Here is a 16,697-nt window from a genome sequence, read left to right on the forward strand (position 1 = left end):
CAATGATTAACACAATTACCAAAATGTACACGGATACCCAAATTCAAGGATGTTTTTTTCAATTTTCACAGGCATATTGGTGAAAAATTAAAAAAACATTCTTTGTTGAGGATTATATTTTAGACAGCAAACTACAATTTGAAATAAAAAAAACTAACAGCACTTTGTTTTGTTCCTCCTGACAGTGTAGACGAATACTACACTTCTGTTACAGAATCTGAATACTTTACAGCAAATGAAGACAAATTGGCACTCCTTCTAAATTACTTTGAAGACACACGGATTGGCCATCTACGCAGGTCAGGTCGCAGGTTGAAGCCACGTTTCCATGTGAAGTGGTGGAACTGCTACTCGACCTGTTTAGAGGGAGGAGCAAAAACAAACAATACCATAGAGGCATGGTACAACTCCTTCAATAAATCAATTGATAAACCTCATCCTAACTTCTATCATTTCAATGAAATTTTGAGAAAGGAGAAAAGTTTCCAAGAAATGAGAATGTTGCAATCATTAACTGGTAGTCTGAACCCACAAATTTCTAAAAGAGCAAAAGAAATGTTCGAGCAACCATTGGGTGCAATTCAACAATTTAGGTTGATGGTTGCTTCAGACTACCTAGGTAGTATTACACACATCCTCCATTTCTAACCTACACTATGTCCTTACTTGCCTGTTTTGACCAAATTAACCACCTAATTCAATTAGCATTTTTCCCCAAAAAACATAAATTTTATTTAAAAGTCATGTTTTCTTACCTTCTCATGTCTTATTTTTTCAACTCTTGGACTTACATACAATCTATCTTTTCACCAGAGTCCTTTGTAGTCATTTAATCCATTGCAAAAAATCCATAATCCTTTTTAAAGTCCATGACTCAAATTAAACTTTTAAAAAGAGCAGTTCTTCAAAAACATGTTTTTACAGTTATTAAATTAACTGTAAACATTTCTGTGCATACCTACAAAAATCATACCCCAAAAACATATCACAAAAATTAAACATAGTTTGGCAAAAACGCAAAAAACTAACCCAGCGAAGCAATCCAATCTGGATCGAAATCCAATCCAAAAGAAATCCTCATCCAGAAATTGTCATGATCCTCGCGAGCCATGGGGCTTCCAGACAGAAGATCGGCGCCACCCGGGGGTATCTAACCGCGCGGCAAAGGAGCGCACTCCCAAGACCGACTACAAGTCCCAGAAGACCTCGGGACATCCAACGGCGGAGCACCGGAAGCGGGGTCGGTCACATGACCGCCGCTATAAGACCATGCCCCTCTGGAGAAACGGCGCTTGACAATCCGAGGAGGTTCCCTGAAGACAGCGCTTAGCGGATGGTATTCCCCGCTGGAGGACGAGCGCTCGCTTACCATTTCAGCATCGTGACTTCCATGTCCTGTACCCGTTGTTACGCCGCTCCTGAGGTCTCCCTGGTTCTCGTTCTTGCCTGAGGTACCTAGAGCCGGTATCAGGTAGGACACTCCGTTGGGAGGAGCAGGAGCACCCGTTTGCATCATATTCTGCAGTGACGTAACTGCCGTAGCCCAGAGTCTTTCCCGAGGAATTCCCGATTCCGTCTCCTTCGTCTGCGTGGAAGCCCTGCCGCTTACTTCGACATTTGTTTACAGAGAGAGAACACCATATTGTTTAGATAGGCATTGCTGGATACTGCCACGGTAGTGAGGTTAACTACCGCGTGCGCATCAACAGAACGAACTGGTTCTGCGTAAGCCATACCCTATCTACCGTTTCCAAGAGCGTGATGCCAACGGTCTCACTGACTGGGGAATCGAAGTTAGCGCCCACAGTAGGTGAGTGGTGGCCCTTGAGCGGGGAACAGGGAGGTAGGAGGTAAGTGGTACTTCCTTCCCTAATGCTTTGACTTGTCTGTCTCCTCCTTACTGCAGCTTACTAGAGAACTACCCGTCAGACCCTCCGGTTCCCGAGACAAGCGGACCCGATCCTTCCCTTCATTCGTTCCTCTCTTTTTCCCCCTAAGTGCCTCTACCACGCGTTGGTTGTTTTGGTTCGCCAGCGTGGGGTTGCACCAGTGGGAAGGGAGAAATATTCTACACGCCATCGTTCCTGCCGATCGATCCGCAGGTTAGTAGGAGCCTAGAGTATACGGCTACTGCCGGCCTGACAGATTGTCAAGCCCACGTATACCTTTCGGCCTGAACGATGGACTCCAATGTCGTGTTGACCTCCCTGTTGGAAAGCATTACGGCTTTACAACAGGAAGTGCACGATTCTAGGTTAGAGAACCAGGATATGAAAAGAGAAATGAGTACCTTGCGTAGGGAGGTTGCAGGCATTACGAGACAAGGCCCTAGCAAGAGTACATATATAAAAGATTGGACCCTTCCCCCTCCTGCGACACGCACAACCCCGGCAATGGGGGGTGGTGCCACTGGTACAGGGTCCTTTACTCCTTCGGGCACGCCCCAACCTCCACAGGATTCTGCTCCGACAGTACATGTCATCCAGACTCATGGTATACCATTAGCTCCCCCCGAAAGGTTCTTTGGGGACCCAAAGAAATTTGAGACCTTTCTTAACCAATGCCGGCTACACTTCCTTTGCAAACCAACGATCTTCCAAGAACATACCGCCAAGACTTCCTTTATGATGTCGTACATGGGGGGCAATGCAGCCAGCTGGACCATTCCGTTGATGGACAGAAACGACCCGGTGCTGCACAACTTCCACGATTTTTGTACCGCACTGAGAAGATTGTTCGACCGCAAGTCGCACATGCTATCCTTGGATCGGGAATTGCTCACTCTGAGACAAGGCTCGCAGGACCTGCTATCGTATATCACGACCTTTAATCGATTGGTGGTAGAAACCGACTGGCCTACCGAGAAACGCTCCACCCTCTTTTACCAAGGTCTTCGAGGTGAGCTGAAAGACGTGTTATCGCAAGTGGTTCAGCTGCCTCCCACTTGTGAGGAGCTGATTGATCTCGCGGTGCAGTTGGAACATCGCCTACAAGAACGGAAGACGGACAAAGGCCGAGGTGAGAACCGCTTCCCGTTGCCCAGAATGAGATCGCTCCCCGAAGACCGTCAAAAGACCATAGATCTCAGCGAACCTATGCAGATCGGGGGAGTGCGAGGTCCTCTTACCCCCGAAGAACGGGAAAAAAGAAGACAACAGAAGCTGTGTCTTTACTGTGGAAAGAGTGGGCATTTTATCAGGGAATGTCGCGCGAGAGCCAAGGCCCCGGAAAGACCCGGTCCCCCACATGTACCTGCAGCGACCTTCTCACAGAAGTCGGAAAACTAGAGAGCCCACGACAGGAAGGGATCACTGCCATGGGTACCGATTCATCACGGATCCCCCTTGCACTCGCTAACACTATGCAACCCGCCGTAGCACACATCAATGTGTGTGTAGCCTTATGGATCACTGAAAACAGCCTGCTAGAGGTGGCGTCCTTGTTGGATTCGGGCGCCACCGGAAATTTTATGGATCTCCAGTATGCTCGACGGTTTGGGGTGCCATACGAAAAGAAGATGATACCCGAAATAGTGAAGGCCGTAGATGGGAAGACCTTAACCTCCGGACCGGTTAGATATCACACCATTCCCCTGAAAATGAGGGTGGGGGAAGAACACTACGAAGTCCTGCAGTTTGACCTGATAGACGCGCCTCAATTCCGTTTGATCCTAGGCATGCCGTGGCTAACGCTACATGACCCGGTAGTACGATGGGCAGAACGTACGGTGTCACTGACCTCTGAGTATTGCAAAACGCACTGTACTCGGCACGTCTTGCAGGACAATGGTTCCAGAACACAAGCCAGTTTCCTCGCTGAAGGTCGGGAAGAAGCCGAGTATTGCTGCGCTGTATCCTTACCCAACGAATATCTGCAATACCAACCGGTGTTCGACAAACAAACAGCGGCCACATTACCTCCCCACCGAACATTTGATTGTCGGATCGATCTACACCCTGGAGCGGACATCCCCTGCAGTCGTGTGTACGCTCTAACAGAACCAGAGACCCGTTACCTCAAGAAATATCTGGAAGAGAACCTGGAATCAGGATTCATCCGCCCTTCCTCGTCGCCCGCCTCGTCTCCCCTCTTTTTCATCGCCAAGAAAGACTGCGATGAGTTACGAGCCTGCATCGATTACCGCGCCATCAACAAGATAACCATCAAGAACCGGTACCCTCTCCCCTTGATTCCCGTATTGCTAGACCAGCTCAAAGGGGCCCGAATATACACCAAGCTTGACCTTCGAGGTGCATACCATTTGGTTCGCGTAAAATCTGGGGACGAATGGAAGACGGCGTTCCGAACGAAGTTCGGTCTCTACGAGTACCAAGTAATGCCATTCGGGCTATGCAACGCCCCAGCAGCATTTCAGTTCTTCATGGATGAAGTTCTCCGAGGTCTGCTGGAGGTGTGTTGCATAGTCTACATAGACGATATACTCATCTATTCGTCCACCTTACAGGAGCACATCACCCATGTGCAGGAAGTGTTGACACGTCTTCAACGACATTCGTTGTATGCCAAGTTAGAGAAATGCTTATTTCATGTACAGGAAGTTGCCTTCCTAGGGTACATCATTAATGCACAAGGGTTTCAAATGGATACCGCCAAAGTAGATGCAATCACTTCCTGGAAGGCCCCAAGCCACGTTAAGGCGGTACAACGATTCCTGGGGTTCGCCAATTACTATAGGCGGTTTATAAAGGACTTCTCGAAGGTAATCCACCCCATCTCTCGTCTACTGAGAAAAAATACTCCTTTCGTCTGGGATCAAGAGGCGGAACGGTCTTTTCAGGAACTAAAACGACGGTTCACAACAGCTCCCATTTTGTTACACCCAAATACTGACCTGCCGTTCGTGGTGGAGACGGATGCGTCTCAATACGCCATAGGAGGAGTGCTATCACAACGGCACCAACAAACGGGGCAACTCCATCCGGTGGCGTTTTATTCCAAGAAACTATCCCCGAGTGAGGTGAACTACTCCATTACGGACAAGGAACTACTGGCCATTAAACGGGCGTGCGAAGAGTGGAGGCACTATCTGCTAGGGGCAAGCCATACAGTTGAGATGTACACTGACCACAGAAACCTTTTGTTCCTGAAATCGGCCAGAGCCCTCACACCACGTCAGTTACGCTGGTCCCTATTCTTCTCTGATTATGACTTTCTCATCAAATACAGACCTGGACCCCAGAACGGCAAGCCCGACGCCTTATCCCGTATGGAAGAAACCATACCCCCTGAAGCGAGCCTACCCTCTGATCCACCGTCGATCTTGCCCAGCAAGGCGTTTGCTCATCAAGTGCATGCTCTCACCTCGTCAGACGAATACCTTGAGGCAGTAAAGGCGTCCTTAACTGACGTCAACATTCCAGCCTGGATACAAATAGACCCAGCCCACAGAACAAAAAGAGGGGAATTCCTGTTCCAGAACGATGCCTTATTTCTCCCACAGAAGGCACAACAACAGCAAGCGATTGCCTGGGTTCATGATTCCGCGCTAGGAGGCCATTTGGGGGAATACAAAACCATAGCAGGGCTCGAAAGATCCTTCTGGTGGCCCACATTACGAACAGATGCCAAAGAATATCTGAAGAATTGTGCCATCTGTGCGCAGAGTAAGGTCAGCCATTCGAAACCAGCGGGGCTGTTGCGTCCCATACCCATTCCACCAGCCCCATGGCATACGGTATCGATGGATTTCATCGTTGAGATGCCACCCTGTGAAGGATACTCCACCGTGCTAGTAATTATAGATCACTTAACGAAGATGGGCCACTTCGTCCCTCTCAAAAGACTACCCACGGCGGGCGAACTGGCTCTGGTATTCCTACAACATGTGGTGAGAGCACACGGACTACCAAAGGTGCTTATAACAGACCGCGGATCCCAGTTTACCTCACGCTTTTGGAGAAAACTATGTGAAACTATGAACATTGATGCCCGTCTATCCACAAGTTACCATCCCCAGACGGATGGCAAAACAGAACGTCTGAACCAGACATTAGAACAGTACCTGCGCTGCTTTACCCTCCAAAACACCATGGAGTGGTACCCCTTAATATGGTTAGCAGAGTTCGCCTACAATAACGCAGAACACACCACCCTAGGGTGTTCCCCGTTCTTTTGTCTTTATGGTTTCCACCCCGACATTCTTCCATTCGAGTGGCCTGTAGTCACTACACACCCTACAATTCAAGAACACCATACACATCTCCGCACCATTCTCAGAGAAACCAAACTCCATTTAGAGACAGCGCAAAACACACAAAAACTATACGCTGACAAAAAGAGAGCGCCAGAACCCGAGTATAGGGTGGGAGACAAAGTATGGTTATCCACCAAGAACTTACATCTAAAGGGGGTGGGTAAATTGGCACCCAAGTACGTGGGGCCATACAGAATAGACCGCGTCCTGAATCCCGTTGCGGTAAGACTAAGCCTTCCTGCCTCCTGGAAAATACATCTTGTTTTCCATGTTTCCCTTCTCCGACCATGCCCTGCCAACATGAGACTACCTCTGACTCCCCTCCCTGTGGAGGTGGAAGGGCAAGAGGAATATGAAGTCCAAGCCTTATTAGACTCCCGACAAGTGAGGGGAAGAGTTCAATACCTGGTTGAATGGAAAGGGTTTGGGCCGGAAGAACGGACTTGGGAACCAGCAGCTAACTTACATTGTCCACAACTACTCCGACAGTTTCACGCCCAACATCCTGGTAAACCAGGACAACCGCCGAGACGGCGGTCCTTGAGAGGGGGTACTGTCATGATCCTCGCGAGCCATGGGGCTTCCAGACAGAAGATCGGCGCCACCCGGGGGTATCTAACCGCGCGGCAAAGGAGCGCACTCCCAAGACCGACTACAAGTCCCAGAAGACCTCGGGACATCCAACGGCGGAGCACCGGAAGCGGGGTCGGTCACATGACCGCCGCTATAAGACCATCCCCCTCTGGAGAAACGGCGCTTGACAATCCGAGGAGGTTCCCTGAAGACAGCGCTTAGCGGATGGTATTCCCCGCTGGAGGACGAGCGCTCGCTTACCATTTCAGCATCGTGACTTCCATGTCCTGTACCCGTTGTTACGCCGCTCCTGAGGTCTCCCTGGTTCCCGTTCTTGCCTGAGGTACCTAGAGCCGGTATCAGGTAGGACACTCCGTTGGGAGGAGCAGGAGCACCCGTTTGCATCATATTCTGCAGTGACGTAACTGCCGTAGCCCAGAGTCTTTCCCGAGGAATTCCCGATTCCGTCTCCTTCGTCTGCGTGGAAGCCCTGCCGCTTACTTCGACATTTGTTTACAGAGAGAGAACACCATATTGTTTAGATAGGCATTGCTGGATACTGCCACGGTAGTGAGGTTAACTACCGCGTGCGCATCAACAGAACGAACTGGTTCTGCGCAAGCCATACCCTATCTACCGTTTCCAAGACCGTGATGCCAACGGTCTCACTGACTGGGGAATCGAAGTTAGCGCCCACAGTAGGTGAGTGGTGGCCCTTGAGCGGGGAACAGGGAGGTAGGAGGTAAGTGGTACTTCCTTCCCTAATGCTTTGACTTGTCTGTCTCCTCCTTACTGCAGCTTACTAGAGAACTACCCGTCAGACCCTCCGGTTCCCGAGACAAGCGGACCCGATCCTTCCCTTCATTCGTTCCTCTCTTTTTCCCCCTAAGTGCCTCTACCACGCGTTGGTTGTTTTGGTTCGCCAGCGTGGGGTTGCACCAGTGGGAAGGGAGAAATATTCTACACGCCATCGTTCCTGCCGATCGATCCGCAGGTTAGTAGGAGCCTAGAGTATACGGCTACTGCCGGCCTGACAGAAATCCATTGTTGCAATCCCTTCATCGAAAAAAAAAATACGATCTTCCCAAAACCAAATGCAATGGATTAAAAAAATGTAAACATTTTTTTTTTCCAAAAACTGCCTTTTTGTAAGTTCCTATAAAGATACCTCTAATCGCGACAACGCATTAACTTTCTATAAAAAATCAAAAGCGATTACTTTCAATACACTTTTGTTTAATGAAATTTATTGTCTTTATATTTTAATAAATATTATTAATCAAAAAGTGTTACGAAAGAATGAAACCAGACATGGGCCACTACTGCAACCTATTATGGAAAGAATATTTAAGTTAGCATACGCTTAAAATACAGCAAACATATTTACTACTTCTAACTACCTCCCTCCACTCTCCTTACAATAAACTTAACCCCTATTTTTTATTTTTATTAATTTAAAGTTGCCTTACCAGACGGAGCTCTCCCCTGCATCCACTCCATAGAGCGGCGATCCTCATAATAACGAAAGTTAAGTATACGCAGCTACGTCATGTCTTTCTGAAAAAACAAAAAAAGGGCAGTTTTCCCAATGGACTTCAATGGAAAACCATGGGAAAACCTAAAAAGAAATTAGAAAAAAAAAGTTACTGTGCATTGTAAAATCTATAACTATTTTCAAAAAATATTATTAATAATTAAGTATTTTTCCAATATTTTTTGCATATTTAATTCTAATGCTATGCTATTTTTTTTATATGTTAATAAAATATTTTTGAAACAATAAACTCTTCTTTAACCTGTCTTTTATTTTCTTCTTGACTGTTGATTTTTTAATAAATTAAATTGTGATGTTTAAATGATTTATATATTTTTTAGATACTTATATTCTCCAATTCGTTTTTTTATTATCAGTAATTAAATATTTCAAAATCTATTTTTATTCATAATACTGTCTGTATTAAATTCTAAAATATATCACTTTTTGCTATGATCCCCTCTCTCCAAATACTTCCATTACATATAATTACTTTATTTTTCGAATTTATTTTTGTTTAAAAATTTTGGGGGGGGGGATTTTCACTTTTCACTGTACAGAATTACACATTTTTATTAAAACATGAAAGCAGGTGCATGCAGATCGCTGAATGAATTCAGGTCCCAGAAACTTCTATCCCCCCTATCTTGGTTGCTTTATTCATGAGAATAGTAACCAGGGGGACGGAGAGTACATTGCAGCTGAACTATTACAGGTAGTGGTCGTTTATCTGGTGCCTGCCTATGTAGGGTGCCGTGGGATGTGGGTAAATATGCAGTCCCCAGCTCTATCCCCGTGCATGTTCTTTGGAGTTGCCTATAAATGTGTTTCCGACCCAGTGAAATCGCCTAAGTAGGCGCCAGGGGAAGTAAACCAATAACCCTTAACAAAAGAGGGAAGTTGGGGGGAAGGGAGGGGGGTCAGGGAACTTGAAAATTGCATCGTATTTTTCACTTAGTGTGCGGGTGATTCTGGTTCCGGTTTGTTTATTACTGTGCCGTGGTGTCAGTGGCGAGGAGGGGAATTCCTGGAGAGGGTGTGCCGCCTATCAATAAATCAGGGGTGATATTCCGATAAGGCCTTGGCATTCCGACCGCCCGTCAGGCCGTATGCCCATTACATGCTAGTATTCGCGGGCATCGCAGGGGAGAGGGGTGGAGTTTGGGGTTGGGATTGTGAGGCCACAGGTGCGTCCTCAATCGTCGTTTCCTGAGCGAATTGGAACCTGAGCTGAGCCCATTCCATGGAAATGGGATGCTTACGAATCCCTTTCACCTCCTCATCTCGCAGCACATCTTCCTCTGCTGCCCCCCATTTTTTAACTGCGCCTATCCAGGCTGCCTCTGGGGGTCCCGCCGGGGCTCTCCAGTGCATGGCTATACCCCGTTTCGCTAGGAGCAGAGCAAGGGAATTGAATCTGTATTGCACCTTTTCCGTCTTCCGCCTGCGGAAGATACCTAGGGCGCACGCTTCCCACGTGGAAATATCTGTGGGGTTGACCGTCGCCCTTAGAGTCTGATGTACCCTATTCCAATATTGGAAGAGTGCGGGACAGTCCCAGAACATGTGTTTGAAAGGCGCCTCCAGTGCTTGACATCTGGGGCATGCGAAATGTGTGTCTGGGTAAAATCGGTGGAGCCTGTGAGGTGTTAAGTAAGCATTATGTAACATGTTGAATTGAATGTTTTTGAACCGTGCGTTTCTGGAAACCTTTTTTGGGAACTCTAGTGCCTTTTCCCATTCTTTATCGTGGTGTGCCCGTCCTATTTCATCCTCCCATTTCTGGCGCAGGGCTTGTAGTGGAGTTGCGAGTAATTCCCGTATCGCTTTGTAATGCCAGGTGACTAAATGTCTCCCCCTGCCCATATGCAGAATCGTGTGCAGCACTGGGTGCGTTGATGGTTCACCCCCGCGAGATCCCAGCATTGTCGGGCGCTTTCTAGCAATCGTCTATGGACTAAAAACTGCCCCGGGGGAGATCATAGCTTTCCCTCATTTGGGCACACATTTTTACCTGTCCATCTTCGAATAGGGACTCGACTTCTGTCAACTCATGCTATGTCCTTACCTGGAGGGCGCTAGCGATGTAATATTTCTCTCGCTGAGGGAATCCCACTAATGGGAGCAATGGGGAGTAGAGGGGCTGACCCCTTGACATGCGATGTATGCGCATCATGCATTTACGGGCTATCACTACCTGCAGGGGATGAGTACGCTCAGGTTTGGTGCCCGGCATTAGTTGCCCGGCATTAGTAGTCTCCAAAGTGCTGGAAGAGGAATCCGGCCGTTGGCGGAGAAAGTCTCCTCTGTGGCGCTCTTCCGTCCAGTGTGACTGCCACTGTAATTGGGCCGCCAGGAAGTAAGCTTCAAAGGAGGGGTCTCCCAGACCCCCTTGCGACGTGGGCAAATACAGGGTTCGTAGAGCTACCCTGTGTCTAACCCCCCATATTAAGGTTGTGAGTAGCACATCTAGTTCTTGAAAAAAAGAGCAAGGTGGTATTACTGGGCGATTAGTAAAAGCGTAGAGTAGCCTGGGTACCATAATCATCTTTGCCAGAGCTACTCTTCCTATGGGGGCCAAAGGTAGAGTCTTCCAGAATGCAACCGCCGTACGCAGTCCCGCCAACGTCCTGCAGTGATTTCCCTCATATAGACTCTCGGGCGAGTGATATAGTCGCACTCCCAGGTATTGGGGCGCCGTGGCATCCCAACCGAGCATCTGGGGCCCAATCGCTATTTCCGAGGGGGCTAGGTGGGGGCTTAACGGAAAGATCGATGATTTTTCCCAATTGACTTTGAGGCCTGATACCTCTGCAAAGTCCTGTAGTATTGTCCATATCGGCGTGAGGTCGCTGGTGATATCTCGCACGTAGATCAGGAGATCATCAGCATACAGTGATACACTATGCATTGTGTCCGCTATTGGGATGCCCCACTCCCCCCCCCCCCTGTGTAAAACTAATGGCCAGTGGTTCCACCGCCATGGTGAACAGGAGGGGAGACAAGGGGCACCCTTGCCTCGTCCCCCGCTCCACTGGGAATGGAGCTGAGATGTACCTCCCCACTCTCACTCTGGTCGTGAGGCCCTTGTAGAGGAGTTTTGTGTATGCCAGCAGAGTCGGTCCGACTCGTGCCTTATGGAGGACTGCGAATAGGTATGGCCATAGAAGTGTGTTGAAGGCCTTTTCGAGGTCTAGGATTAGGCATGCGGCTTGTGGGAAGGTCTCTTTCACTCTGTCCTGGATATGGAAGAGTCTACGAACATTATGTGAAATGCTGCGCCTGGGGAGAAACCCATTTTGGTTAGGATGGATCAACTGCGGGAGGACTTGAATGTACCAGTCTGCTAAAATTTTCCCCTGAATTTTAAAATCCGCATTGAGTAGGGTTATAGGTCTGTATGAGGATGGAAATGTGGGATCTCTATGTGGTTTAAGGAATGTCACCAGGGTAGACTCCCGAAGTGAACCAGGAAGTTCCCTTCTCTGTAGTGCATCTTCATACATGGATACGAGCCGTGGAATCAGGTGCCCTGAGAAGGTGATATATTATTCTAGGGGAAACCATCCATACCCGGGGACTTGCGACGCGCCAGGGCCCTGATTGCATGGGTCACGTCCGAAGATTTTATCTTTGTTTCTGACGTCTGTCTATCTGTCGCCAGGGATGCGTGGCTGAGGCAGTGTGTGGAAGAATTGGGTCAACGCGAGTCGTTGTGGTTGCGGTGGACCCCGATAGATTCCCGTATAATAGTCTTGGAAAATGCGCATTATATCTACTTGTGACTGTTTGGGGTTCCCTGTCGCATCTATCAGTTCTGTGATCGGCTGTATGTTTGTATCCTGTTTTGCTAGCCAGGCTAGGAGTGTTCCCGCCCTATTTCCCTCCCGATGGGCCCTGGCAGCGTATGCTCTAAAATTGTATTTACGCAGGTCACTCATGGTTTCCGCGTATGTTGTTTTCGCTGTCACCACTTGCTCTGGGGTAGCCTCCCCTTCATCCATGCTTTTGGTGAGGTTCGCTAATTTTGTTTCCGCTGCTTGCAGTGATTGCTCTAAAGTTTTTCGCACTCCTACTATGTGCTGGATGCAGTGACCTCTAGCCTCAACCTTAAACGCGTCCCATTCAATTGATCTGGATGAGGCTGTACCTGTGTTTAGTGTGAAATAATCCTGTATGTGATCGCCGTGTGTGTGACAGAACACCTGATCTGTAAGGCACTCTCGGGGCAATTTCCACGTGGGTACCGGAGGGTGGGGCGGCCTCCATCAGAGGATCACAGAATGTGCATCATGATCAGAGAGTACTCTGCCTAGATAGTCTGCATGTTGTATTTGGGGGAGCAGCGCTGTGGAGCAGAGGAATCTGTCTAGTCGTACCCTGAGGTTGTGCGGGGCGGAGTAAAAGGAATATATCTTTATATTTGGGTTCTTCTCCCGCCAGGCATCTGCTAATGACCAGTGGGTTAGCCATGTTTGGAATTGCTCCGTCTGTTTCCGCGCTAGGGACCGTGGCGGAGGGGGGTGAGACCTATCTAAGTTAATGTTTATCGTGCAGTTATAATCCCCTCCCAACAGCCAAGGCAGTGATGTGTATTGCGTTAATGCTCCAGTTAGGCGGGCCCAATATTGATCCTGTTCTATATTTGGGGCATAAATACTTCCAACCATTATTTCCTTGCCCTCCAGGAGTTCCGCTAGTAGGGAGTATCTGCCCTCCTTGTCTACCGTTCGGGATTGCTCTCGAAAGGGAACCCCCGGCCTTACCCAGATCAAGGTTCCCCTGGCGAATGCGGAATATGTTGTAGCACACATAATACCTCGCCATTTCTTACTAGGCGATCCATCTCTATTGCCATCAGGTGAGTCTCCTGTAGGAGAGCTATTTGGGCGTGTTGTCGTTTAATGTAGGCATAAATCGCCTACCTTTTATTTGCTGTGTGCATACCCCTGACACTCAACGTAATAATCTTCAGTTCCGTATTAGGGATCTGCGCTGCCATTGCATTTAGTGACTAGGTGGGGTTTCTTGCGGCCTGAAGTCTCTGCCCTCTTTCGTGTTCCCTCCCACCCAGTAGCAATAGAACAGAATCATGCCCCATAAGTAGAAATCCTTCCCGCCATTGGTCCCTGAACCGAGATAGTCTTTGTCATGTGCATGCTCCTTTGTGGGGTGTGTTGGACATGTAAAATACAGGGGAGATAAATTGAACCAATGGAAACAGTCCCAACTTATAGGACCTAACGCTTGGGGCGGTATGTCCAAACTGCACATCGTGTGCAAACTTGAGTTCGTTGCGTGGGGGAAGTGGTCATCCGCCTCCTTCCGGCGCCGTCGCTGCAGCTGCCCGTTCGTTGATTTTGTCTTGGTAGTGCCCAACCGAGGCTATGCCAGCCATTGCCGTCCGGTGCAGTGTTCTACTGTGGACCTCCTGCCTATTTCTTACATGTAGGACTGGTTGCCGGAGCTTCTCCTCACTGACGACCAATGTTTTTCGGTTTTAGGAGGTGTAGAGTTCTCAGCGGATGCCCCCATACTTTGTTATTCCATTCCTGGTATATCAGATCAGAGTGTCTGCCGTTTGGGGAGTCACTATTGGTGGTGTCATTGAGCCATCACCGGGAGTATTCGTGTCACTACCCTCTTCCTCTGAAGTGAAGAGATGTGGGCCTCTCCCCGTCTGAACTGTCCCCTGGGGGTCCCATCTCTGCAGCCGCCTGCAGTGCTATCCGGTGTTCCGCCGTGATTTGGTCAAGATCGGGTGAGCTCTTGTGAGAGGAGTTCGAACGCGAGCTCAGTTGTGTAAGTGTGACTTTTTTCTGCTGCCGTCGCTGTCGACCTGCCAGTCGATGGGTTTGCGCCCTTCTGGGGATGACTACTTGTTATAGCTGCTGCTCCAGCCAACCGCTGGCCGCTGCGGGATCCGAGAAAAAGTGGGTATTAGCATCATATATAATCATGAGTCGGGCCGGGGACAGGAGCGCATATTGGATGTTCTTTTGGCGCAAGAGGCGTTTGACCGCCATGAAGGTGGCTCTTTGTTGCTGAACGGCCCGCGAATAATCCAGGAATAGCATGACTTGTTTTTCCTCCACTCTGAGTGTTCCCTGCCGTCTTGCCGCTCTGAGGATAGCATCCCTGTCTTGATAATGTTGCAGTTTTAGGAGAAATGGTCTGGGTGGCGACCCCGGTGGTGACCTGCGGGCCGGTACCCGATGTGCCCTTTCTACGGAGAAGTATGAGGTCAGGTCCTTCGCTTGTCTGAATGTCGTGATCCATGTGATAATGTATCTGAGAGGGTCGGCCCCCTCCACTCCGTCCGGAAGATTAATTATGCGGATGTTACTCCTACGGGACCGTCCCTCCAAATCATCCGTTTTGCTCTCAAGTATCTTCACTCGAGCTTTCAGGTCCGCCAGAGTGTTGTGTTGTAGTTTTAGTTGAGGCTCCAGAGTATGCAATGTTTTCTCTCCTTGCTTGACTTTGTCCGCCAGCTTTCTGTGGTCGTCTCGAAGCAAATTGATGTCTGTAGCCAGTTCTCCGAACTTGTGTTCCATGGTTACCCGTGATTGTTCAATAGCCGCAAGGACTTTGTCCAGTTTATTCGACATGGACTCTGAGGTCGGGGAAACCCCTCCTTGTTGCATGGGGTGAGGAGTCGGGGATGTTGGTTTCGGCAGTCTGGAGGCCTGCGAAGTGCACGTGGGCGCCCCATAGTGATCGCACCATTCGCCAACGGTCACCGGTAACTTTTGTGGTCTTTCTTCTGCTGTGGAAGCCCAGTGGGCCGCTGACGATATGGATCTGTATTCCAAGTGAGGTGGCCTTCACTCTTAGACAGGGTATTTCTCCCACCTGAAGTCCGAGCGCTGATGGGCGAGGGTCTCCTACCTGATTGAGCTGCTCCCCGAGCTGATTGGTGAGGGTGGTACCAGGGGTGGATCCTACCATGGAACTATAGGGCAGAGTGACTGGACGCCCCTCCATTGATCCTTTTGGGAGGCTCAGCATCGTCTGGGGCCGGTGGTAGCCCCGGGGTGGATGTCTGCAGGGTTGCTCTTCGTGCGCCTTATGTTGCGTAATATTTCCAGTCTGGGCCTTCCACTGCGGTGGAGGGGTCTCCGTGCATCGTCAGGGGTGCCCCGAGGGTCCCCGTGCCCAGTGGCAGTCCAGCGTCCTATCCCTCTGTCTCTCAGTGCAATGTCATACCCTGCCCGGTCCCGGAGGGAGTCACGGATAACTGCTGGAGGTACCCCTACGTCGGGCTCTTGCCGTCCGTTGTGTCACGGCCTTCACTCCGAACCAATTTTTGGCATTTCCACTGTCAGGGATGGTGAGCACTTCCTCCCTCGCCTAGGCCTCTGCTGTGCACCCACGGTCTGCCACCCCTTCCAGGCTCAGGGTCCCGGCGTCCCTCGGGGTCGTAGGCCCACTGTGTTATGGGCTATTGCTGATGACTTGTAGGTTGTGCTAGACCCCGTTTATTGCCTGGTTGTCTCTCCTCCCCCACACCTCGAGACCTGGTGTTGTGCTGTTTTGCGAGATTACAGTGGTGAGCCCCAGTATCAGCGCAGCATTTATTCAAGTAGGGGCTCCCCTCCTCTTGTGATCCGAGTCCCCAAGGTCCCGGCTGGGGTGCAGGGTTGTTATGTGCCGGTCTGAGGTTGGCTGCAGGGAGTATGCGCCGGTGTGCGTCCGTCCTCCAGTTATACCTCCCCCCATGCACACCTTGAGGCCCAGTGCGGTGCCAGGGAAGGGTGTCTGGCGTTGGTACTCCACGGGAGCACCACAGGTGGGCCCGGCTTCAAATCGGCGCCTTGTGGGATGTGGGCCCCGCCTCGCGTCACACAGGTTCCCGGCCCTTGGCTCCCACCGGGGTCGCAGGGCTGCCGCGCTAGGGGTGATCACCGGCGGCACGGAGGGTTCTCTGGTGTCGGGCTGTGATCCTGGCCGCTTCACCCCCCCGCGCACCTCGAAGCCCGGTGCCGTGTCGGGGGAGAATGCCCTGCGCAGGCTTTCTACTGTCTGGGAGCAGTGGGTCTAGGCATTGTTCCGACGTTTCCATAGGCGGAGAACCCCCCTCGCACGGGGGTTACTGTGTACAGGGGGTCCCGATCCACCACCGCAGAGCTCCCATCTGTGTTCCGGTGTAATTACTCTCTGGGGGGGCTGCTCGACCGGGTCTTGGCTCCCACCGGGGTCACAGGTCCGCCGCGCTAGTGGTGCTCACCGGCGGCACGGAGGGTTCTGCGATGTTGGGCTGCGAACCTGGCTTCTTCACCCCCCCTTCGCACCTCGAAGTACCGGTGCCATGCAGGGGGGAGAATGTCCTGCGCAGGCTCTCTACTGGCTGGGAGCGGTGGGTCTAGGCCTTGT

Source organism: Triturus cristatus, chromosome 10 (assembly GCF_964204655.1).
Source record: "Triturus cristatus chromosome 10, aTriCri1.1, whole genome shotgun sequence".
Taxonomy (NCBI): Eukaryota; Metazoa; Chordata; class Amphibia; order Caudata; family Salamandridae; genus Triturus; species Triturus cristatus.